Source organism: Miscanthus floridulus, chromosome 7 (genome assembly GCF_019320115.1).
Source record: "Miscanthus floridulus cultivar M001 chromosome 7, ASM1932011v1, whole genome shotgun sequence".
Taxonomy (NCBI): Eukaryota; Viridiplantae; Streptophyta; class Magnoliopsida; order Poales; family Poaceae; genus Miscanthus; species Miscanthus floridulus.
The window spans coordinates 52,469,313-52,495,200 of NC_089586.1; the positions used below are offsets into that span (position 1 = coordinate 52,469,313).

Consider the following 25,888-nt stretch of genomic DNA (forward strand, 5'->3'; position numbering starts at 1 on the left):
CCATCATCACTTGAACTGCAACTTGCATGTAAATGTTTGGCCAAACTTCCATCCTTGTGGCACCACGTTTGTGAATTCAATAGTCTGTCCGTCGGTGTCGGTGACTCTAAACGAGAGCATTTGCCCTGTAAGATAGGCCACAGAGTGCCAGTTTGCACCCCAGTTGCGCGCCATTGGGGTCCAGTCGGTCGAATTCAAACTCTTGACATCCATGGACTTGATGGAGCCGGCAGCCGCAACGCACTACTGGAGACGGCCTCTTTGCCGAGGGCCTGAGGCCGTCCATTAACCATCGGTAAAGGCTTTACCGAGGACGGCTCTCGGCAAAGAGCTCTCGGGGAATTTTGAGTCAGCGAAGAGGGTCTTTGCCGAGGACCCTTTATCGGGCACTCGGCAAAGCCTTTGCCAAGGGCTGGAGCGGCACTCGGCAAAGAAAAGCAGCCGTCACGGCGCCGGCGCCTGGGACGGAGTCTTTGCCGAGGGCCGCCTCCGGGGGCCCTCGGCAAAAAATTATTCTTTTTTTTTGAAAAATCTTTGCCGAGGGCCTCCAACCATGGCCCTCGGCAAAGAAATGTGCAGAATTTTTCCAAAAAATCTTTGCCGAGGGCAATGGGACAGCCCTCGGCAAAGAATTATTCTTTTTTTTGAAAAATCTTTGCCGAGGGCCTCCAACCATAGCCCTCGGCAAAGAAATGTTGCAGAAATTTTATTTTTTTTTTAAAAAAAATCTTTGCCGAGGGCAATGGGACGGCCCTCGGCAAAGGACCCTTCTTTGCCGAGGGCCTTGGTCATTGCCCTCGGCAAAGAGGCAGAAATTTAAATTTTTTTTTTGTTTTTTGCATTCCATCGACACAAGCATTTCATATATATATATATATATATATATATATATATATATATATATATATATATATATATATATATATAGGGACATGCTATTCAGCAGCCAGCTACAGAATAAGTTATTCTGTAGCCACCTCCATTTACCATAATTTTATATACTAATTTACAATAATGTCAATATATATTTACTATAGTTGGGTTACTATAACACACGGGGATATTTACTATAACGTTGTAGTAAACCACTTAGTAAGGAGTTACTATAATCTCATAAATTAACATAGTAATTATCGTAACTCAAAGTGGCTACAGAATAAGTTATTTTGTAGCCAGCTATAGGATAGTAGTTCTATATATATATATATATATATATATATATATATATATATATATATATATATATATATATATATATATATATATATCAACCATCACATATATATATCACACAGAACCCATTTTCTCACAATATATCACAACCATAATTGTGAACCACAAATCACAACAGAACCATAAACCACAAATATTACAATAAAGTTCAACCACATCACCTAGCACTTGTCCTGATCAAGGTAGCCTATGAGACGGTGGTGAAGGAAAGACGGGATCACCCGGTGACGCACTACCAAATTGATTGAAACCCGCGGACGGAGGCTGCACAAAGGAGCAGAGATTGCATGTGTGAGTAATCCGGGAAACAGTTTTGGAACTTAGAGATTGCATCTAGTAATCTAGGAATACAAAAAGATTAGACTCAATTAAAAATTTCGGCAGCACCTCCCCTGCACGGGGAGGTTTCCAAAACCTACAAGAAACAACGGCACGAACGTCGACATCCACAACGACACGAACGCCGACATCCACAACGGCACGAACGCCGACATCCACAATGGCACGAACGCCGACATACATGCAAAATACAAGCGAAAAGTGAACTTTCATACTTACAGGAGTAGCTGCAGGAGTAGGAGGAGGAGGAGCTAAAAACTGCACAGGTATACCCGATGCTTGCCCAAGACTTTACATGATCACCATCATCTCCGCCATCTGCTTCTGCGCGGCCTCGAATGCGACCTGCTGGGCCTGCAGCTGTGCGGTCAGTTCCACGTTCTGCTCTTGACTTTGCCTTTTTGTTTCTTGCAGCTCGGCCTGCAATATTTCACTCCAATGTATCAGTAATGCAAATCTAATTTAGGTGTGTAAATATCAATGTACGACGAGTAAAATAGGAATTACCTGGAGTGCCTAGACCTGCTGCAGTGCTGGAGAAGGCCGTGAGCGTATGGGCTGGCTAGAGCTCGTGCTCCGTGCTCGGATAGCGTCAAGGGAGGGAATAGTGTTGGAGTCGATAGCGCCGTCTACAATCCACAGCCGCCCGTGCTTCTTGCCTCCTCCGAGCTTCATGATCGTCTCTGCATCAATGGGCTCAGTGCACACATTGTAATCTTTCCCATAGATCTCCCTTACCGAGGACGTGTACTCTTGGTCTTTAGTGTATACGTTCGGGTCGGAGTACACCTGGGGCGGGGCAGCCGGGTCGAAGGAGACAGAGGACGACGCCCTGCCCATGTGGGACATAGCCCACACAGAGAACTCCGAGACCTCCTCGCTCGGGTGTGTAGCCTCCTACGAGAAAGACGGGAAGATGGTGAGAAATCAAGCAGAATTGAGCATCAAAATAAATGAAAGAAATCACTTACGTATGCTTATTTGTATCCGAGGAGGCTGCGGCTGCCTTGATGGTGAGTTGGACCTTGCCTCATCAGACGCTGTTCCCGTAGCCTCTCGTGCGTGCCAACAAAGTCCTGTGATAACCACTTGTCCATGATCATGGCTCAGCACTCGGGATACGATCGGCACCACCAAGGAATCACCTACAAGTCATCGAGTATTTGACATATAAGAAGATGAAATTGAACCTACTTAATATCAAAACAAATCATTATGAATGTTATTCGCCTACCTCAAGGTACTGGTCCCGGGTCAGCGTAATCAGTCTTGCTTGAGGCTTGGGGAGGGACTGCTTAAGTACCGACCTGTAGTAGTCCATGTGGGCTTGGACGCGCCCATGGTGGTGCATCTTGGTGACGTACTTCCTACAAGCTGCGGTAGCCGCCCGATCCGCCTAGGCCTCAAGTCCTTCTTCGGCCTTGAAAAATTTCTACATACAAAACCGATGTATCCATTCATTATTTCAATAAAACATTTAACCAATGAATGAGATGTATTAAGCAATGTTGTGCGAGAGAAACTTACCCAAAACTCCGCCAATACCCGCTCCTACTTGTTGTGGTAAGTGTCATCCGTGACCAGCGCGTACCTGTCCCAGTTGGAGGCCGGCTCCCGCACCACCGGCTCTTCGGACAGTTGCACAATGCCAGGGTACCATTTCCTGCACAAAACACCAAGAATGCTCGCGGGGGTGCATGCTGGAGTACCTAACAAAACCAACCAGGACCTGCACAAGTGATTAAGAAAATTTATCAGTTTCTCTTATGATTTCCAACATATCTTATGAAGTAGTTGTGATAACATCTATAGTTACTTACCTCTTTGCCATAGGCCAAATCACTGGGCGGTTGTGAGGAAGGGGAACTGGAGGGAGGCTCGCGGGACCTCACTCGTAGGGAGTCCGGGTAGCGGTACCCCCCTCCGTCGCCCTCGAGCCCCTCGCCTTCCTCGCCCTCGAGCGTCTCGCCTCCCTCGCCCATCTGCTGACCCCTCTCGTCCTCCGACGAGGATGTGGCCGTGGCCGTCACGTGCTCCTCCTCCAGCACCTCGTCACGTGGCGAGGGAGGAGACCGCTGCCTCTTGCGGCTGCTGCCCCTGGTCGTGCTCTCGTCACCTCATACGGACGCTGCCTCGGACAACGACCCCTCACCTCAAAGGAGAGGGCGGTCTCTCCCGTAAACCGAGGGCGTGTCATGGCGTGGACGTCTGCTCGCCATCTTTGTTCAATCACCTGCAATCACAAAGAATGAACAAGACTAATTAGTACATATATTAGAAATAGATTCAAAATATATAAACAAAACACAAATTAAAAAAACATAGTATTACATGTACTAGGAATAATCTTCATGATTGGGATCATAGGTCTCATCATCACTGTCAAAATTGTCCAAATGGGCAACACTATCCGAAGGTTCTATGTTGTCATCGTAGTCATTGCCTAGAAGTAATCGCTCAAGCATTGCTATGTCCTTGGCATTTACCACCACATCTCCATCGACCTCGCCATCAACCATTTCGTTGTCTACTTCCATTTCGATTGCTTCAGGTAAGACTATCTCAAACGTGCCTGGTAGCCCATCTTCTTGATAGAACTATTCATCATATGTGTTTACGTTGAAGTTGTAATCATCATCGTTTGGGGCAGGTAGTTTACCGTGTGGAGATACCTGGTGCACAATAGCCCAACCCTTAAGATCCTCTTTGTCTTGGTTGGCGTATGGAGTATAATACACCTGCACGCCCTGTTGAGCCACAATGTAGACATCTTTTCTAGGATAGATGGAATCTTCTCAAATCTTGACTAGCCCAAGATCAGGGGTTCATCTCATTGATCGAGGATTAAACCAGTGGCATTTGAACTTGATGGGTTTAAGAGGTTTGTCTTCATGAAATGAGAGTTCATAGATTTTCTCAACTCTACCATGATAGTCGAGGCCATCAGTGCCGGGCGTACAAACTCTGCTATTTGTGGTTTTTCGTTTGGGGCGAATCTGCTCGTAACTTGTTGTGTGGAAGCGATATCCGTTCATGTCATAGCCGGTAAATGATTTCACCCTAATATCACAGCCGTTTGCAACCTATTTCAACTCGTCACTCATGGACAAACCGGTCTAGGCCTGCAAGGTGAAGCATGATAGATCATTATATTAATCAAACATACGATCACCTTGGACGATCGAACGTACGAGCTAAATTGGACATTACCTTTTGTTTGAACCAAGAAATAAAATCAGGCCTCCCCGCTCCCGCACCCCACGAAACAAGGGTGTCTTGTGCATGCGAGGTAGGATCCCTTGATTGATACCAGAATTCATGAACAAATTCCCTGTCCGAACGAGAATCAATGGGATTGGATGCAGAATAGTGACGGCGTATTGAAACAAGTTCGTTGAGAACTTACTTGATAAACGGCTGCACCTTGGTAAGGTTATTCAACACATATAGCATGATACTGCGCCACTCTTCATTTCCCAATAGCTTCAGGGTTGATCCACTTGCGCTGTCGAGTTGGCCTTGGAAAAGGCTGAGGGTCGATTCATTTTCGTCAGCATTGTAACGAGGGAGTGGATTATGATTGCTAGGAAGGTTCGGCTTGTAGTATTGCGTTGTGAAGTTTGCCACCTCCTCCCGAAGGCATGCCTCGCAATGGAAGCCTCAATTCTGGCTTTATTTGTACATTGTTTGCGAAGAGTCTTTAGACATCTTTCGATTGGATAGCACCAACGGGCCTACATGGGCCCCCCAAACGTGCCTCGGACGGGAGGTGCACAATCAGATGCTGCATCGACAAGAAGAAGCCAGGTGGAAAGATCTTCTCCAACTTACAGAGCAACACAGGTGCCGCTTTTTCCAAGTCATGAGCGACGGTCCGAGATATCTCCTTGGCACAAAGCTGGCAAAAGAAAAAGCTCAACTCTGCCAGCACTAGCCAAACATGCTCAGGGACATAGCCTCGTACCATCGCCGAAAGAAGCCGCTCAATCCATATGTGGTAGTCATGACTCTTCATCCCGTTGACTCCTAGAGTGCCTAAGTTCACTCCCCTGCTAAGATTCGCTGCATATCCATCTGGGAACATTAACGTCTGGATCCATTTTAGTACTTCCCTCATTTGATCGATTTGCAAGACGAAATTGACCTTAGGCCTTTTCCAGTTCTTGTTTCGGCCACTAGGAGGCTGCATCGCTTGATTCGGTCTATCGCACAACGTCGCTAGGTCCACTCTAGCCTTAATGTTGTCCTTAGACTTGTCAGTGTCCATGAGAGTTCCCCAAAGTGCCTCGGTGATATTCTTTTCAGTGTGCATTACATCAATATTATGTGGCAGAAGAAGGTCATCGAAATAGGGGAGCCTCGTCAAGCCGGACTTATGAGTCCACATATGTTCCTCACCATATCCCACAAAACCACCTTCTTCATTGGGCACGAGAGCATCTATTTGAGCACGAACCTTGGCACCAGTCCTCAAGTGCGGTTTAGGGTCTATCACTTTGACACCTTTCATAAAGCTCTTGATGTCTTCTCTAAATTCATGATCTAGAGGGAGGAACTGACGATGCTGGTCGAATGATGAATACTTGCCACCCTTCTTCAACCAAATGAACCTCACAGCTTCCTTGCATATTGGGCATGGGAACTTCCCGTGAACACACCAGGCGGCAAATAACCCATACGCCAGGAAGTCATGCAGGGAGTAGTGGTACCAAACGTGCATTTTGAAGCTTGTCTTTGTAGCTCGGTCGTATGTCCATACCACCTTCTCCCAAGCGTGGATCAATTCATCAATCACAGGCTCCATGAACACAGCCATATTACTCCCCGGGTGTCCATGAATTATCAACGATAAGAATATGTTATGCCATTGAAAGGAGATGCCGGGAGGGAGATTGAGGGGGATAACAAAAACGGGCCAGCATGTGTATGGGGCAGCCATCATTCCATAAGGATTGAACCCATCTGTTGCCAGCATGACACGTACATTATGAGCCTAAGCTGCTTTGTCATGATGTTTATCATTGAAGTACGTCCATGCTTCAGCATTAGACGGATGTACCATCTTCCTAGGATTGTACCGTTTGCCATCTTTGTGCCATGTCATCTGTTTCGCGGATTCCTCGGTCATGAATAGCCATTGTATCCTCGGCAGGAAAGGAAGGTGCCATAGCACTCTCGCGGGGATCGGAAGCTGCTTTTTCTAACCATCACCAGAGTCTACCTCCAGGTACCTAGAGGATTTACACTTCGGACAGTAATTTGCGTCCTTGTGTTCTTTCCTAAATAGGATGCACCCCTTCGGACAAACATGTATCTTGTCATACGGCATCTTAAGCATACGAAGGAGTTTCTCTGCCTCATACAAGTTCGTCGGCAAAGTGTGCTTCTCCGGTAGCATGGTGCCAAACACGACCAACATCTTATCGAAGCCTTCTCGACTCAGGTTTAACTCGGCCTTCAACCCCATTACACATCCAACCGTATCCAGCTGAGAAATCATTGTATGCTCGTGAAGGGGTTTTTGTGCCGAGTGCAACATTTTGTAGAAGTCCTTTGCGGATTCCTCCATCTCCTCCTTCTCACGTTGTTCAACGAAGTGAGCTTGGTGGGCGTCATCTAGCATGTTTGCTACCCCGGCATCATCATCAAAAGCCTCGAGGCATGCTCTCACCACCTCCGCTCTTATACGATCTGCTTCACGATGGTAGATCCACTACTGATAGCCAGGCGTATAACCATTGAACACAAGATGTCTACCCATGGTCTTCTCGTCTACCTTTCTCCTATTGTCACATTTGCTGCAGGGACACCAAACTAGAGAATGTCCTCCTGCTCCTAGGCCAAATGCATGTTTCAAGAAACGATCTGTCCCCTTCACCCATTCATAGTCGTAGTCACTATCGCTTCTCCAGCCCGTGTACATCCACTGATGGTCCTCCATCCTTTAACATTTACATCATAGAGTATTGTGACCATCAATTGCATCTATGCGGTGTTCCTAATGTCTAATAGGTGAGGATAGGTCCTAATCCCACCCGCGGATGCGTAGATGAGGTCAGTTTCCAGGCTCCGCTCCTCTCCGAGATAGAATTTCGGCAGCACCTCCCCGTTGTTCTCCCGATACACGTCCTGCCAGGGAGAGTGTGTATCCAGAGAACAACAGGGAAGAGCTGCCGAAACTCGGTCTCGGACCGAAGCAGACCATGGAAACTAACCCATCTATGTATCCGTGGGCCATCCAAAAAATGTGGACAATCCGAAACAGATACGGTCGTAGATATGCAAAGATCCGCATACCTATGACCGTATCTCTTTCGGACGGGAGACACCTAACTGGGTTACGCGATCTAAGACAATGATACGAGAGGAGGGCTTATTTATACCTAGGGTGGCGGTGGAGTCAGGCTAGCGGGGCAGTGGCGAGTCGGGGCAGTGACGAGGCGATGCTGTGCAGGCAGACCCGCAACGCCGATGAAGAGGATCGGGGTCGCCGAGTCGCCTCTGACGTGCTCTTCTCTACAAAAGAAGAAATGCAATACTATAAGTTGAAAATTTTGGCAGAACCTCCCCTGTACGGGGAGGTTTCCAAAACATGCAAGAAAAAACCGGCACGATGGCCGACAACCACATATCAAGGGAACAAATACGGCACGATGGCCGATAGCTAGATATATATTAATCCACCACCAACACACCACCACCTCCACCACCACGACCACGACCACACCACGACATCCACCACAACGACCATGACCACACCACCATATCCACCACAATGACCACACTACCACATCCACCACAACGACCACACCACCACCACCTCAACGAACACACTACCCTCCTTCTCCACCTCCACCTCCACCTCCACCTACACCTCCACCATTGCACGCCACCACCACCTTGACCTCCACCTAGACCTCCTCCTTCACCAACATTGTAAACCATGAAACGAGGGAAGGGCATACCTGGACGTCGGAGGGACGTCGGAGGCCGTGGATAGGGCGATGGTCACGGACGGGGTGGTGTCAAGGGGCCGAGGCGGGGCACCTTGGAACGGGGGCAGGCACAGCGGATAGCGTGGATGGGGTTGGCGGTTGGTGCGGGGTCCTCCTCCTTCTCTAGTGGGCGGCGGATGGCGCGGAGGTTCTCCTCCTCGGGGCGGGCCGGCCGGCGAGCGTGGGCGGGCGGCGCGGCCGGGGCGGGGCACCTCCGGCGGGTTGAGGCGAGCGGCAGGGTGGGGCTCCTCCGGTGGCCTGCTCCTCCTCCCTCCTCCTCTGGCGGCCAGGGGCCAGGGGTGCACGGGGTGGTGGTGGCGGCCGGGCGCGTGCCGGCGCGGTGGTGGGCGCAGGGTAGCCGGGCGCGTGGGGTGGCGGTGGTGGTGGCGGCCGGGCGCGGGGCGCGCGGTGGTGGGCAGCGGGGCGCGTGGGGTGGCCGGCCGCGCTACGGCGGGGGTGAGGGGCAGCCAGGCGAGCTACGGTGGGCCGGGAGGGCGGCGGGGCGCGGGGCAGCGGCGGGGCAAAGCAGCGGCAGCGTCAACCGTTCTGTGGGCAGGGTGGGCTCTGGCCGATTTTACGGTTGGGCCCTTTGCCGAGGGCCCAGATCCAGGGCCCTCGACAAAGATTTTTTATTTTTTTAAATATTCTTTGCCAAGGGCCATTGGGTTTTAGGCATCCGACGTCACAACTTGCTCGAAACCTTATCAAATTTTTACCACAGCCTACACATGCGATAACATGACACCTCGACAAGTTTCATGATTTTCGAACTTTGTATGAATTTTATATAATTTAAAAACACTTTTCCGACAAGTTCCTCGTCATGTTACGTGAAGAAGATGCCCGAAATTTGATACGAGTTCGTGGATAGGGACTCAACATACACCAAATACCATGAATAACATTTTTTGAATCACTAAATTGCATTATTCCATCCACCTGCAGTTCAAATTTGAAATATTCGAAAAAATCAATGAAAAGAAATAAATTAGGGAAATATATCAAAAAAAGTCAAATTTGGCCCAAATTTTAAAATTGAGATTTAAATAATGTATTATAGCACCACAAAAAAACTGGGTTCAAAAAACAAAAAAAAACTCTTTGCCGAGGGTCTAGCCTGGCCCTCGGCAAAGGGGGTCTTTGCCGAGGGCCTGGCCAATGGCCCTCGGCAAAGAATATTTAAAAAAAATAAAAAATCTTTGCCGAGTGCCTGACGGCGGGCACTCGACAAAGACTAACGCTAGTGGCCGCCATGACCCATCCGGCCATATTTACCGAGGGCTAGGCCCTCGGCAAAGATTTATTTTGCCGAGGGCCATTTGTTTGCCGAGGGCCAGGCCCTCGACAAAGGCTTCTTTGCCGAGGGCCTATCTTTGCCGAGGGCTCCTGGGGCTGGCCCTCGGCAAAGACCCCTTTGCCGAGTGTTCGAGATCTAGCCCTCGGCAAACCCATAAGCCCTCGGCAAAGAGGACGTCTCCTGTAGTGATGCTGGTCACAAGCACAAGATTGAAGTAGTCATGTCCATTGATCGTGAACCTGACTCCACCTCGCTTCACGCAAGGAACTCTACAAGCAAGCAAGGAACTCTAGTATTAAGACATTGCATCCCAATAAACTTTTGGTTTTTGATGATAGATCGAGGCTATATAGCTAGGAAGAAGTAGGAAATAAATTAATGAAAGACCTCTCACTACTGGAATCGCGCGATTTGCCTAGTGCCGCAGGCACTAGGCAAAGGCCCAAAAACACTAGGCAAACAGTTTGCCTAGTGTCACACTAGGCAAACAAGGTCGGCAGAGACGGACTAGGCAAAGAGCACTTTGCCGAGTGTCAAACCTCGAACACTCGGCAAAGTGTTTGCCTAGTGTCAAGGACACCACTCGGCAAAAGTATTCCACTGACGGTGGAAATCGTAACAGACGTTTTGCCTAGTGTCGGAGGTCTGACACTCAGCAAAGTATGCAAGGTTTGCCTAGTGCCAGGCGTCCGACACTAGGCAAATATGTCAAGCTTTGCCTAGTGTCAGGCCGCCTACACTAGGCAAATATGCCAAGCTTTGCCTAGTGTCATGCCTCCGGCACTAGACAAACTGCCTACTTTGCCTAGTGTTAGTTTCCTAACACTAGGCAAAGCCTGATCCCAGGTGTGCCACGTGTGGCCCCTTTGCCTAGTGTCAGACCCCTGACACTAGGCAAAGTAACCAGAAGCTGAATTTTTTTTATTATTCCATTTGCGACACAAATATAAATCATATTCAAACACCACAAATATATCACATGAATCATAAATAAGAACCACATGTTCACATATATCACATGTTCATACCAAAAGTCCAAATGTGCCACAAGTTCACAAGTTCATAAGTGCACAACCAAATTTCTTAACAAAGTTCACAACAAGCTGATCACGACGATTGTCAAGGGTGAAGAGGCCCGTGGTTTGATGCTCCAGGCGACCCTTCCACTTGATTCGGCTCAAGCTGTGGTGCCGACGACGCTCCAATCTGTGAAGCCGGCGACCCTTCCACTTGATTCGGCTCAAGCTGTGGTGCCGGCGATGCTCCAATCTGTGAAGCCGGCGACCCTCCAATTTGATTCGATGCCACGCCCGATTGATGCTGAAAAAAATGAAAAGGATACCGTCAATAAAAAATTTCGATAGCACCTCCCCTGCACGGAGAGGTTTCCAACCCTTGTAAGAAAACAAACGGCACGATGACCGTCAAGAACATACATATCAATACACCGCCACCAACACCACCACCACCCGAACACCACAACTGCCACCACCACACCACAACAACAACCGCCGTCACCACCAACACCATATTGTATGTTTGAGATTGCATATTTTTTCTAGTGTGCCCTATGTCAAGTTGGAACATAATAAGTAATATAGTGGTACTCATAGGAGTAGCTGCTTGAGGAAGTGGCAAGACTAGGCTAGCTGGCATGGTCCGCCCCATAGCGGCGCCAAGAGTGGACACGAACCCCACCAGCTCCTCTATCCTCTGTCGTTGGGCCTCCCGCTCTTCCACCGCCCTCGCTTCCATCTTCTCGTGAAGCCTCCTTTCTTCTAGCAGTTGGGCCTACAACATTTGACCCTAATGTTAAAGTAAGGCAAAGGTATGTAAAAATCAATAAGCAATGAATAAAACAGAAATTACCTGGAGTTCGTTGACATTAACAAATGCGAATAGGAACAGGCAAGATCTATACAGAGAAATCTGCCTCGCTGATAGCTCCCATCTTACTGAGAAATCAGTTCGTTCTATACAGAGCTGTGACCTGCATAAATGCAGAGAAAACAGCTATATGAGAAAAAAGCAAGAAAGAAACTAGAAGATATATGGCCAAATTAGTCTTCATAATAAGCATATACTGAAAACAGCTATATGGATATGTCCACGAATGCAAGTCCATTCTAGCTAACACACCAGGCACTAGTTTTAGGAGTCCGAAACAACTCGTTCAAACAATGCAGAGTAACAGCTAACACACCAGGCATGTCCATTCTAGCTAATTTGCACAAGGCATGTCCATTCTAGCTAAAACTCTGATGCCTTGTTCTTCCATGGCCGTAGATAGGAGATATGCACAAGACATAATAAGCTTACAAAGAGCCTTGGTCTAACCACCCAAACTAACTGCTCGGTGAACAGAAAGCACAGGCAAATTGGTATCTTACTTTAATATAATGGCACATTATATTAAAAAAAAGAGAAGCCAATATGTGCTGACATGAAAAAAAGAGAAGCCAATATGCTAATTGGTCAGATATCATAAGTAAAAAACAGAGAAGCCAGTTACAATTCTTCTAGTTCGATAAACTATCATCAATTAATAGATCAATGATGTTGCAGTATAGAACAACCAACCGGCACTGGCAAATTGTGATCATGCCTGTCTAGTACATGAAGCAAAGTTTTATGTACAGATCACAGGTTCCTACTTCCTAGTGACATTACTAGACAAATGGGTTAGCCTTGTGTCTAGCTGTGAATCAAGACAGTGCATTAATCCTTTCATAAGTACAATATTAATTGCAGTCAAATGAGCAACATACAACCATTAAGAATAAGTGTTTGTTCTGAATGAGCAACCAAGTCAGTTCAGTTGACAATGGAAAATCATAGAGTATGTTCCTGGACTACAGAACAGTAGACCACAAGCTGAAACAAGTCCATCTTTTAAATAACTAGCAGGTCCACCCAAAAGATAATACTCTGGCTCCATCTCTAAGGAAAACTTCACTAACTTTAACTGAAATTGTAGAAAATATATCAGCACCTACAACTTTAACCAAAAAACGATTGGTAACATAAGAAATAATGGCAAAAGCTTTATCTTAGCTCAAATTAACTAGTCCAGAAAAAATACAAGTTCAACCATTATAAGTTATTAAGTTTACAAGGTTAAAGAAATAATATCGATGCTCAAATAACTTGAACACTCTAAGAAGATAAAATGGTGACCAAGTGAACATACTAATGAAATCATCTAGTACATACACACTGAGCCTGCTCACAGCTCATCATTACAAAGCGCTAATCCATCTCAAATGTTAGCCACTCACACGAGCACTTGAAAGTAACTTCAATTTTAGAACTAGATAGGCGTTGTTGGCTATAAAAACGAATCACATGTATCAAACAACCAAAAGAATTACGCTTCCACATCAAACATTCCACTACGGGTACTAATAGGAGAGGAACCAATTTTTTTTAAAAAAAGGAGCATATGGAATCTTCTGACCTCCAGTTTTCCTTGGGCTTGCATCGGGAACGAGGTAGGCGACGAGGTCCTCCTTATGGTCCAGATCATAACACAGTAATTGCTCGGACTGAATCACGATATCTTGCTGCCAATCCTGCAGAAGAGCAACACATCTTCAGTTACCATTATCGAATTAGTATATACACGTATCCAAACTACTGGCAGCAAGCAAGTAACACAGAGTTCCTTCTTTTGTACAGAAGTTTGCATGGAATGTGTATTCTTAATTTTTCTCTGTTGTAGTCTCCAGATTACAGTTCCTATCTTAAATTTCTGTGTTGTAGACCAATAATTTGTAGGCTGTAAATAATACCTGCAGCCTGTAAATAATATAGGTGTAATTATGTATAATCTGAACCATCGCAACTACTACCAGGTTCACCTGATGTAGAGGTAAAAATAATGTCAGACTAACTATGAGCAGCCCCAAATAAAATCAACCTATTGCTTTTTGCGTCAAGAAACATAAGTAGTTTGTATCAAGCATACTGCATCCACTACCTGGAATGACTTGACAAAGACAAGTATTACTGCTGAACCAGAGCTACAATGACCAAAGAATTGATCAGGTGCTACACATGCAAATTCCAGGTTCCTTTTTTTATTAACAAGATGCCATGGAGCTTTGGACAGGCAATGGCATAGAATGAGAATAGCTAAATTTGCAGGAGTTAAGCATATAATATACGTCCTGAAATGCTAAACAAATAAGGAAAGAAAAATCCGAAAATCCAGCATCGCATACTGGAGTTAAGCATATTTGTGGCTTCTTCAAGTTTGCTCTACCAATTGAATTTGCTTACTACGAATTGAAGTTAACATTCAGATACAACACCTGTAACTCATAGTAATACTAGTGTTTGTGAACTACAATGATGAGGACATCAACACCGATCATACATCCACGCCGTCCACACCGACACCTGCTGGTCCTATTACCCGTGCTCGTGCTCGAACACTTAATCATCAAGTGAGTTCCTTCTTGAGCTCTTGTCCATCCTGTTTAGATCTTGGAGACACGTGCACTCTTGTTTTGATTAGGAATCAAGGAGAAGACCGAAAGGGAAAAGGACTCACGTAGGCTGGATTCGGACTGCAGCACACCTCCAACTTGCGACGGTCGCCACGGTTACATACGGAGTCGGATTGGGGTGATTCTGGACTTGTTGGAAAGCTAATGAAGTCTACTTTCATACGGATCTGATCTCATACTTATATCTGCTCATAAACGGCGTCAACAGCCCAAAAATCACCAAGAGGTCTATTCTGTCCAAGGTGCTGCGCCACCTTAAGTTAGCCCAATGGGCTTGTATCGTTTAGAGTCCAGTAGGGACGCGTCCTAGGGTTGGAGCACGACCCAAACTCTCTTGTGGTCGTCCTCCACATGTCATATACCCCTTAGCCGCCACCAGGAACACTTGGGTTTTGTTTAGATCAAGTTTAGCCTTTGCTACTTGCTTGTAGGCGCGCGTGCTGATCCAGCCGCCCGTCTCCTTGTCTTCGGAACCCCACTCAAAATAAGATTCAGTTTGAGGCTTTCAATTCCATCTTGCAAATTCAGTGCTTGTTTCCTTGTTCTTGCTAGTTCTTCGATTGCTTGCAGGACAGGAGCCCTAGTGGCTGGTTGTCGCGCTCCACAAGATCGTGACGGCCTTTGGAGGTGGTGTATCGGTTGCTAAGGCGCGGTCTTGGAAGGCTGTAGTCGGGCCGTGAACGTCATCTCCATCCACCAAATCGAGTGATCTCACGCCTCTCATCGAAAGATCGTCCATAAACCCTAGCGGGTTCATATCAGTTGGTAATCAGAGCAAGGTTTATCGGTGAGAGACTTGTAATTCTTCGCTGTTTTTATTTTTCCTACAGTCCAAAAAAAAGCCAAAAAAATAGTAGATTAGTTTCCTACAATCCTATAGACCTTTGGGCCGTGGCTAGTGCTACCTAGTTAGGGCTTGTTGAGTCGTCGGTTGCATCGGTTGTGTCAAGTTGCTGGTCTTAGTTTTAGTCCTTTAGAGTTTCGAGTTCTTGTCACATTCTATCACAACACGTGCTATCATATAGTCTCTCTGTTGGCCGAATCCAAGTAGGGTTTGAAGTTTGAATCGGACAAGGAATCGGCTGTTCCTCTCTGTTGGCCGAATCCAAGTAGGTTTTCAAGTTTGAGTCGGATCAAGGAATCGGTTATTCCTCGCTGTTGGCCAAAGTCCGAGTAGAATTGGAAGTTCCAATCGGACGAGGAATCAGTTCACCCTGTGCTACAAATATCAAACGAAGCACGCAGCAGGTATTCATATCTAAACGAGTGGCTTACTCTAGAGAGAGAGAGAGAGAGAGTATCTTTTTTTACTGGAATACCCCTGCCCTTTCGGAAAAAGTGTGTGTGCTGAGTTACTCTTTGGGAGTGTCTTGTTCATATAATCAGTTTTGAGTGCCCCTGAAAAAAAAAGAAAAAAAAATATTCAAAAAAAAAGAAAGAAAAAAAAAGAGAAAGAAGCAAAAGAAAAGAAGAGAAAGGGGCTGATCTTAGAGATTTTTTTTTTCGTTCACTTTGGGTGGTGTGTTGTGCTCTCCTTTGTGTCCAGGCTCGCGTCTCTAGCACGGTCTAGACTAGGACCAGCACAGTACCGCCGGTTGAACGATTATTCAGCTTGCTTTTTGTAACTAACGTGGTGCTAGTTCGTTCCTTGTTTCAGCCCACCTATAGCTCCACATATTCTACAGCTTGACAGGTCTCGTGCTGCGGCACCGATACACTTCATCCATTGCTGCAGACTTGTTGGTAGATGACCCCTCCTGTCGAGCAAGGTAAGAACTGGTAAGAACTTGTGTAACAGGTGGAGAGTGAGCGACTTGCTGTAGCTACATCCTAGTAGTTGTAGGGCTTTTATTTCTTCACTTGTCTTCTTGTTGTCTTTGTCTTTGAACCATGCCAGGGACCGACGAAGATAACCAAATTCCCCATTCGCCTCGCACAAAGGGCATCATACAACATTTTGAAAGGAAAGTGAAGTTGCACACGGAGGGACTTGATAATGACTTGCAGGTGACAAATGACAAACTTGGGCAGTTGGAGGCTACGCAGATTGTCGCAAACAACAAGCTTGCAGGTTTGGAGCAGTCCATTGCTAGTGTGGACAAAAGCCTTGCTGCTCTGCTGAGGCATTTTGATGACCTCCACAACAATGATAAAGACCAGCATAAAGAAGAAAAGGAGGAAGATCGAGAGGATGGTAGTTATGATGAAGAATACACAGGTGATACTGAACATGATGATCGAGACACTCGTGATCGACGTCGCCTACGTCACAACCGTAGAGGTATGGGTGGCCGCCGCCGACGCGAGGTACACAATAATGATGATGCTTTTAGTAAGATTAAATTTAAAATACCTCCTTTTGATGGTAAATATGACCCTGATGCATACATTACTTGGGAGATTGCTGTTGATCAAAAGTTTGCATGCCATGAATTTCCTGAGAACACACGTGTTAGGGCTGCTACTAGTGAGTTCACGGATTTTGCTTCTGTTTGGTGGATTGAATATGGCAAGAAAAATCCTAATAACATACCTAAAACTTGGGATGCGCTGAAACGAGCCATGAGAGCTAGATTTGTCCCATCTTACTATGCCCGTGATATGATAAATAAGTTGCAGCAATTGAGACAAGGTTCTAAAAGTGTAGAAGAATACTATCAGGAATTACAAACGGGTATGTTGCGTTGTAAATTAGAGGAGGATGAGGAACCTGCTATGGCTAGATTTTTAGGTGGGTTAAATCGGGAAATTCAGGATATCCTCGCTTACAAAGAATACAATAACGTAACCAAACTGTTTCATCTTGCTTGTAAAGCTGAATGGGAAGTGCAGGGACGACGTGCTAGCGCAAGGACTAATGTTTCTACAGGGAAAGCTAGTTCATGGCAGCCGCGCACGTCTACAACTCCATCTACACGTACTCCTACGCCATCATCTAGTGATAAGACTCGAGCTGCCCCCACCAATTCAGTAGCGAAGACAACGCAAAAGCCGGCTGCGAGTACTTCATCCGTGGCATCGACAGGTAGAACAAGCAACATACAATGTCATCGGTGCAAGGGATATGGCCATATGATGCGTGACTGCCCAAACAAGCGTGTTATGATTGTCAAAGATAATGGTGAGTGTTCATCCGCTAGTGATTTTGATGAAGATACACTTGCATTGCTTGCGGCTGACTATGCAGGTAGTGAGGAACACATAGAAGAACACATTAATGCAGGTGACGCGGAGCACTATGAGAGCTTGATTGTACAGCGAGTGCTTAGTGCACAAATGGAGAAGGCGGAGCAAAATCAGCGACACACTTTATTCCAAACAAAGTGTGTCATCAAGGAGCGTTCGTGCCGCATGATCATTGATGGAGGTAGCTGCAACAACTTGGCAAGTAGCGACATGGTACAGAAGCTCGCCCTCACCACCAAACCACACCCCCATCCCTACTACATCCAATGGCTGAACAACAGTGGTAAGGCAAAGGTAACGAGACTGGTGCGAATCGATTTTGCCATCGGATCATACAAAGATATTGTTGAATGTGATGTTGTGCCTATGCAAGCTTGCAATATTCTGCTAGGTAGACCATGGCAATTTGATAGAGATTCGATGCATCATGGTAGATCAAATCAATATTCGTTTCTATACCATGATCGAAAAATTGTGTTGCATCCTATGTCTCCTGAAGCTATTATGAAATCTGATGTTACTAAGGCTGCAAAAGCAAAGAGCGAGAGTGACAAATCTATTGTTGATGACAAAGATGAGATAAAATTGAAAGGACGTTGTATGCTTGCTACAAAATCTGATATTAATGAGTTCAATGCATCCACCTCTGTTGCTTATGCTTTGGTATGCAAGGATGCTTTCATTTCATTTGAGGATATGCAACGTTCTTTGCCCCCTGCTGTTGCTAACATTTTGCAGGAGTATTCTGATGTGTTCCCTATTGAGATACCAGCGGGGCTGCCACCAATACGAGGGATTGAGCACCAAATTGATCTTATCCCTGGAGCATCTTTGCCAAACCGTGCGCCATACAGGACCAATCCGGAGGAAACGAAGGAAATTCAGCGACAAGTGCAAGAACTACTAGACAAAGGTTATGTGCGTGAGTCTCTTAGTCCTTGTGCTGTTCCAGTGATTTTAGTGCCTAAGAAAGATGGAACATGGCGCATGTGTGTTGATTGTAGGGCTATTAATAATATCACCATTCGATATCGACACCCTATTCCACGACTAGATGATATGCTTGATGAATTGAGTGGTGCTGTTGTGTTTTCAAAGGTTGATTTGCGTAGTGGGTACCACCAGATTCGTATGAAATTGGGAGATGAATGGAAAACTGCTTTTAAAACCAAGTTCGGTCTATATGAGTGGTTAGTCATGCCTTTTGGGTTAACTAATGCACCTAGTACTTTCATGAGATTAATGAACGAGGTTTTGCGTGCTTTCATTGGGAAATTTGTTGTCGTCTACTTTGATGATATACTGATTTATAGCAAATCCATAGATGAACACCTTGATCACTTACGTGCTGTTTTCAATGCTCTACGTGATGCACGTTTGTTTGGTAACCTTGAGAAGTGCACTTTCTGCACCGATCGAGTATCGTTTCTTGGCTATGTTGTCACTCCACAGGGAATTGAGGTTGATAAAGCCAAGGTGGAAGCTATACAAGGATGGCCTGTACCCACGACGGTCACACAAGTGCGGAGTTTCCTAGGACTTGCTGGTTTCTATCGCCGTTTTGTGAAGGACTTCAGCACCATTGCTGCACCATTGAATGAGCTTACAAAGAAGGGAGTGCCCTTTTCTTGGGGCAAAGCACAAGAGCACGCCTTCCATGTGCTGAAAGATAAGTTAACACATGCACCTCTACTCCAACTCCCTGATTTTAATAAGACTTTCGAGCTTGAATGTGATGCGAGTGGAATTGGATTGGGTGGTGTTTTGTTACAAGAAGGAAAACCTGTTGCATACTTTAGTGAGAAATTGAGCGGGCCTATTCTTAATTATTCTACATATGATAAGGAATTATATGCTCTAGTGCGGACATTAGAAACATGGCAGCATTATTTGTGGCCCAAAGAATTTGTTATACATTCTGATCATGAATCTTTGAAGCATATTCGTAGTCAAGGAAAACTGAATCGTAGACATGCAAAATGGGTTGAATTTATTGAATCTTTTCCTTACGTTATCAAACACAAGAAAGGGAAGGATAATATCATTGCAGATGCATTGTCTAGGAGATATACTTTGCTGAATCAACTTGATTACAAGATCTTTGGGTTAGAAACAATTAAAGACCGATATGCTCATGATGCTGATTTTAAAGAAGTGCTGCTGCATTGTAAAGATGGGAAAACGTGGAACAAATTCATCCTCAATGATGGGTTTGTGTTTAGAGCTAACAAGCTATGCATTCCAGCTAGCTCCGTTCGCTTGTTGTTGCTGCAGGAAGCGCATGGAGGTGGCTTGATGGGGCATTTTGGAGCGAAGAAGACGGAGGACATTCTTGCTGGTCATTTCTTTTGGCCAAAGATGCGACGAGACGTGGAGAGATTTGTTGCTCGCTGCACAACATGTCAAAAGGCTAAGTCCCGGTTGAATCCACACGGTTTGTATATGCCTCTTCCTGTTCCTAGTGCTCCTTGGGAGGATATTTCTATGGATTTTGTGTTGGGATTGCCACGGACTAGGAAAGGGCGAGATAGTGTTTTTGTGGTTGTGGATCGATTCTCTAAAATGGCACATTTCATACCATGTCATAAAACTGATGATGCTACAAATATTGCTGATTTGTTCTTTCGAGAAGTTGTTCGCTTGCATGGTGTGCCAAATACAATTGTTTCTGATCGTGATGCTAAATTTCTTAGCCATTTTTGGAGAACTTTATGGGCCAAATTGGGGACTAAGCTTTTATTTTCCACCACTTGTCACCCCCAAACTGATGGTCAAACTGAAGTTGTGAATAGAACTTTGTCTACTATGTTAAGGACTGTTTTAAAGAAGAATATTAAGATGTGGGAAGATTGTTTGCCTCATATTGAGTTTGCTTATAATCGTTCGCTGCATTCTACTACGAAGATGTGTCCCTTTGAGATTGTTTATGGCTTGTTACCACGTGCTCCTATTGATTTAATGCCATTGCCAAGTTCTGAAAAGTTGAATTTTGATGCTAAGCAACGTGCTGAATTGATGCTAAAACTACATGAAACCACTAAAGAAAACATAGAGCGCATGAATGCTAAGTACAAATTTGCTGGAGATAAAGGTAGAAGGGAATTGATTCTTGAACCTGGAGATTTGGTTTGGTTGCATTTGCGAAAGGATAGGTTTCCTGAATTAAGAAAATCTAAATTGATGCCTAGAGCGGATGGTCCTTTTAAAGTGATGCAACGAATAAATGAGAATGCATATAAGCTTGATCTTCCTGCAGATTTTGGGGTTAGTCCCACATTTAACATTGCAGATTTGAAGCCTTATTTGGGTGAGGAAGATGAGCTTGAGTCGAGGACGACTCAAATTCAAGAAAGGGAGGATGATGAGGACATCAACACCGATCATACATCCACGCCGTCCACACCGACACCTGCTGGTCCTATTACCCGTGCTCGTGCTCGAACACTTAATCATCAAGTGAGTTCCTTCTTGAGCTCTTGTCCATCCTGTTTAGATCTTGGAGACACATGCACTCTTGTTTTGATTAGGAATCAAGGAGAAGACCGAAAGGGAAAAGGACTCGCGTAGGCTGGATTCGGACTGCAGCACACCTCCAACTTGCGACGGTCGCCACGGTTACATACGGAGTCGGATTGGGGTGATTCTGGACTTGTTGGAAAGCTAATGAAGTCTACTTTCATACGGATCTGATCTCATACTTATATCTGCTCATAAACGGCGTCAACAGCCCAAAAATCACCAAGAGGTCTATTCTGTCCAAGGTGCTGCGCCACCTTAAGTTAGCCCAATGGGCTTGTATCGTTTAGAGTCCAGTAGGGACGCGTCCTAGGGTTGGAGCACGACCCAAACTCTCTTGTGGTCGTCCTCCACATGTCATATACCCCTTAGCCGCCACCAGGAACACTTGGGTTTTGTTTAGATCAAGTTTAGCCTTTGCTACTTGCTTGTAGGCGCGCGTGCTGATCCAGCCGCCCGTCTCCTTGTCTTCGGAACCCCACTCAAAATAAGATTCAGTTTGAGGCTTTCAATTCCATCTTGCAAATTCAGTGCTTGTTTCCTTGTTCTTGCTAGTTCTTCGATTGCTTGCAGGACAGGAGCCCTAGTGGCTGGTTGTCGCGCTCCACAAGATCGTGACGGCCTTTGGAGGTGGTGTATCGGTTGCTAAGGCACGGTCTTGGAAGGCTGTAGTCGGGCCGTGAACGTCATCTCCATCCACCAAATCGAGTGATCTCACGCCTCTCATCGAAAGATCGTCCATAAACCCTAGCGGGTTCATATCATACAATGCAGCTATCTAGGGTGACAAGAGACAAATCAAATCCATCTAGGGATGGAGATGGGACGGGGTACTCGGATTGGGACTAGTACCTGGCGCTGGGTGTACGTGAATGGCAGACCTGAGATGCCGCCGTGGGCTTGAGTGCTCACCGTTGCAGATCCGGACACCAGGGTGCTGGGGCGCGAGAGTGAGGGGGCGGCCCCGTGCTTCGCACCGCCGCTGCGGAAGGCCCGCTCCCCTACCTGCACTGCCTCCGCGCGAGGCAATTGCGAAGCCGCTGCCGCCGTCGTGAAGCCCTCGTGCCGTAGCGCCACGACGTCCGCTCTCGGCGACGCCGCTGTTGCGAAGCCCTCGTGCCGCAGCCGCCGCGACGTCCGCTCTCGGCGACGCCGCCATAGACGGATTTCTCCTCGCAACGCTAGGGTTAGCGCTCGCCGCTTGCAGTGCTTGGTGCGGGATTTGGCAATGGGATCGTGGGATGGGGTTGCGGGTGGAAGACATGTGATGCCTGGTGGGGCTATGCGCCTGTGTTGGATGGATTGGGCCAACGGGTCATGTGACTGAGTCACCTGGTGTGAATAGCAGTAGCTATCCAGGCGTACGGTTTCATGTTTGCGTTAGCTTCCAAAACCAAAACAAAAGTTTTTTCGCTGAAAGAGCTCACGCGCTCTGGGCCTGGGGTTCGGGTTCGGGTGAAAGGATAAGTTAAGTGTTGAATATCCTGCTTTGCCTAGTGTCCAGGATCTAACACTAGGCAAAAAAAATATCAACTGCAAAATTTATTTGTAAAAATAGAGTAAATACCTGGCACACCTCACTGCTGGGTTTCTTCGAAGTGTCTCCGGTAGTACCAGTTGTAAGTACCGGTACTTCTGGTCTTCACAAAACAGTGGAAAAATGACCTAGCAGTACTACCGCTGTTTGACCGGTAGTACCGGTATGACCGGTAGTACCGGCTGACATCCGGTAGTTCGTACCCAGTGTTTTTGCTCAAAACTGACCTACCAGTAGTACCGGTCTTCTACTGATTTGCCTAATGTCCTAGATCTGACACTGGGCAAATATGAATGTTTTTGAACTATGATTTTTTTTTTAAAATAAAAAAACACTCAAACAATATAAACTGAAAATTAACTTTGCCGAGTGTCGATAACCCAACACTAGGCAAACACTATAAAAAATAAGTTTGCCTAGTGTCTTCCATGAGACACTAGGCAAAGAGGCCAGTTTGCCTAGTGTCTAGCTGGCCACTAGGCAAACTTATTTATTTTTTTTCAATTTTGGTCTTCAAATTTTTTATCGAGCCTCCCTACATAAAATGAGACTACATGTTGAAAGTTTGGCACAATTTTATGAAATTTTGCTATATTTATTTAGTTTATTTAATTTCTTTGAATTTTTTCGACAAATGCAAATTTGAACTACAAGTGTGTCGAATAATGGCAATTCATGAATGCAAAAATGATATTCATGTTAGTAAGTGTTAGTTGAGGCCGTATCCAGAAACAGACCAAAAATTTCACACATCTTCACATCGAGACATGACCACGAACTTGTGAGCAAATAGTTTTTAAATTTTATTAAATGAAAACGGAGTCTGAAATTCATGAAACTTGTCGACAAGTCAAGATATCGCATGCGGGTGCCATGATAAAAATTTAAAAAGATTTCGAGCATATCGTCACGTATGATGCTTAGAAACCCTAACATCTCCACATGTGATCATGTGGAGATGTTAGGGTTTTTAAGCATCATATATGACGATGTGCTCGAAATCTTTTTTAATTTTTATCATGGCACCCGCATGCGATATCTTGACTTGTCGACAAGTTTCATGAATTTCAGGCTCCGTTTTCATTTAATAGAATTTAAAAACTATTTGCTCGCAAGTTCGTGGTCATGTCTTGACGTGAAGATGTGTGAAATTTTTTGTCTGTTTCTGGATACGGCCTCAACTAACACTTACTAACATGAATATCATTTTTGTATTCATGAATTGCCATTATTCGTCACACTTGCAGTTCAAATTTGCATTTGTCGAAAAAATTCAAAGAAATTAAATAAACTAAAGAAATATAGCAAAATTTCATAAAATTGTGCCAACTTTCAACATGTTGGTCAAGGCATAGTAGGAAAGCTACAGAAAAAATTGGAAGCTAAAATCAAAAAAAGAAAAAATATTTTGTCTAGTGTCTCTGTAAGACACTAGGCAAACTGGCCGGTTTGCCTAGTGTCGTCCGGAGACAGTAGGCAAAGTTATAATTTTACCGAGTGTTAACGGAAGACACTCGGCAAAATGGTAACGGCGGTTGCCCTCCGGCAGCCTTTGCCGAGTGTGATGGTATGCCTAGTATTGACACTAGGCAAAATGGTCATTTACCGAGTGGATTTCTTTGCCTAGTGTCAACACTCGACAAATCGTTATTTTGCCTAGTGTCTTTGTTTTGCCGAGTGCTCCGGTGTCTAACACTCGGCAAACAAGCTCTTTGCCTAGTGTCCGACGATTGGCACTAGGCAAACCATTAAACACTAGGCAAATCTCGGTTTTCCAGTAGTGTCTGGTACTGTGGTACATGATGGGGATGATGTCACCGCTGTAGACGCCGATCTTCTCCCAGGCCGGCTGCGCCATGTCGAAGTGTGGGCGCTGCTGATTGCACCACCCGCCATCGGGCAGCGCCAAGTTGGGCGGGCAGAAGTTGGTGGCCGTGACGGCCACCGTGACGCCGGGCTTTCAGAACCTCGGGTCAGCTCTCTTGCGGTCGCACACGATCTTGTAGCACTGCCCGCACGAGGCACCGTCGTTGAAGAGCACCGTGCTCAGCGCCGCCGTCCGCGTGTCGTAGCCCTGGGAGTAGAGGTTGCCGTACCCGCACGCGCCGCCTGCCACCATAAATATAGGAGAGTTAGATACTTAGATTTGACGACGACAGATGCGAATGTGATATCGGTCGGCACACTGCATCATGTTGATGCCTTGATGGCAGATGGCATAGAAACTAGAAAGCTGAAAGCTATCCCAGGCATGGTTCTTGAGCGGCTAGCTAGAGCTTACCCATGGTGTCATGGTGTCCGAGGCATCAGCGCCTCCATAGAACGTGGCATGCGCCTTTAGCCACCCGGTTGGTGCCGGAGACGACGACGTGGTGGAGGGGACGGTGTCATTAGCAGCCATGGCCGACACCCAACCGGCAGCTGCGAGCAGCGAGAGTGTGAAAAGTCGAGCTCTAGCTGTAGCCGCCATCATACCTCTAAGAAGTAAGAGCGTCTCTAAGAGTTCTTTAAATATTTCTTCTAAAAAATCAATGTTTACCAACTCCTAAAAATGTTTTAGAAGAAAAAAAGAAGTTCATCTCCAATAGTTCCTAATATTTGACTTCTAAAAAAGCAAATGCGGGTCCCATTTGACGTTTTTTTTTCTATAGTCTTCTTTTTTTCCACGCGAACCTCTTCATCGCCAAGCGTATCCACACCGCCGCCGCCTGCTGCTGCTCTTCCTCCCTTCGCTCCTACTCTTCCACTGCGGCACGCCGCCGCCGCCGCCTCCTAGTCCCAACGCCGGGGTACCCTGTCGTGCTGGTGCCGGGAAACACCTGCAGCCAGCTCGAGGCGCGCCTCACGGACGCATACAAGCCGCCCCCGGAGTCGCCGCAATGCGGCGCGGGCAGCAATGAGCGCGGCCGGTGGTTAAGGCATTGCGAGTGGATATTCTTCGAATTTGCATGTTATTTGCAGAAACTCGCTCTCCTACTCGGTGTCAGGCATCAGACCCACATTCACTAGAGTCCAAATTCGTCTGAAATGAGATGGAATAGGCAATTTTTACAGGCAAATTCAGAACGTAGTGTTGTTGTGAGCTGTACCTATCGAGCACAGACATGACGTAGAGGAAGTGCAGGCCGGCGCCGATGGCCCGGGCGACGCCCCAGAAGAAGTGCTTCCCCCAGAAGCACAGGACGCTGGCGACGGCGAGGTAGGCCGTGAGGCAGTGCACGGCGGTCCGCATGACCACCTTGCCGTCGTCCTTCCTCCAGGCCACCGCCGCGAG

At 46.2% G+C, this 25,888-nt stretch overlaps 1 pseudogene; it reads right to left on the reverse strand.

The window, feature by feature from the left end:
- Positions 1 to 6: 6 nt before the first annotated feature.
- Positions 7 to 25,084, reverse strand: LOC136465518 (expansin-A23-like; annotated as a pseudogene).
- Between the last annotated feature and the right edge of the window lie 804 nt (positions 25,085 to 25,888).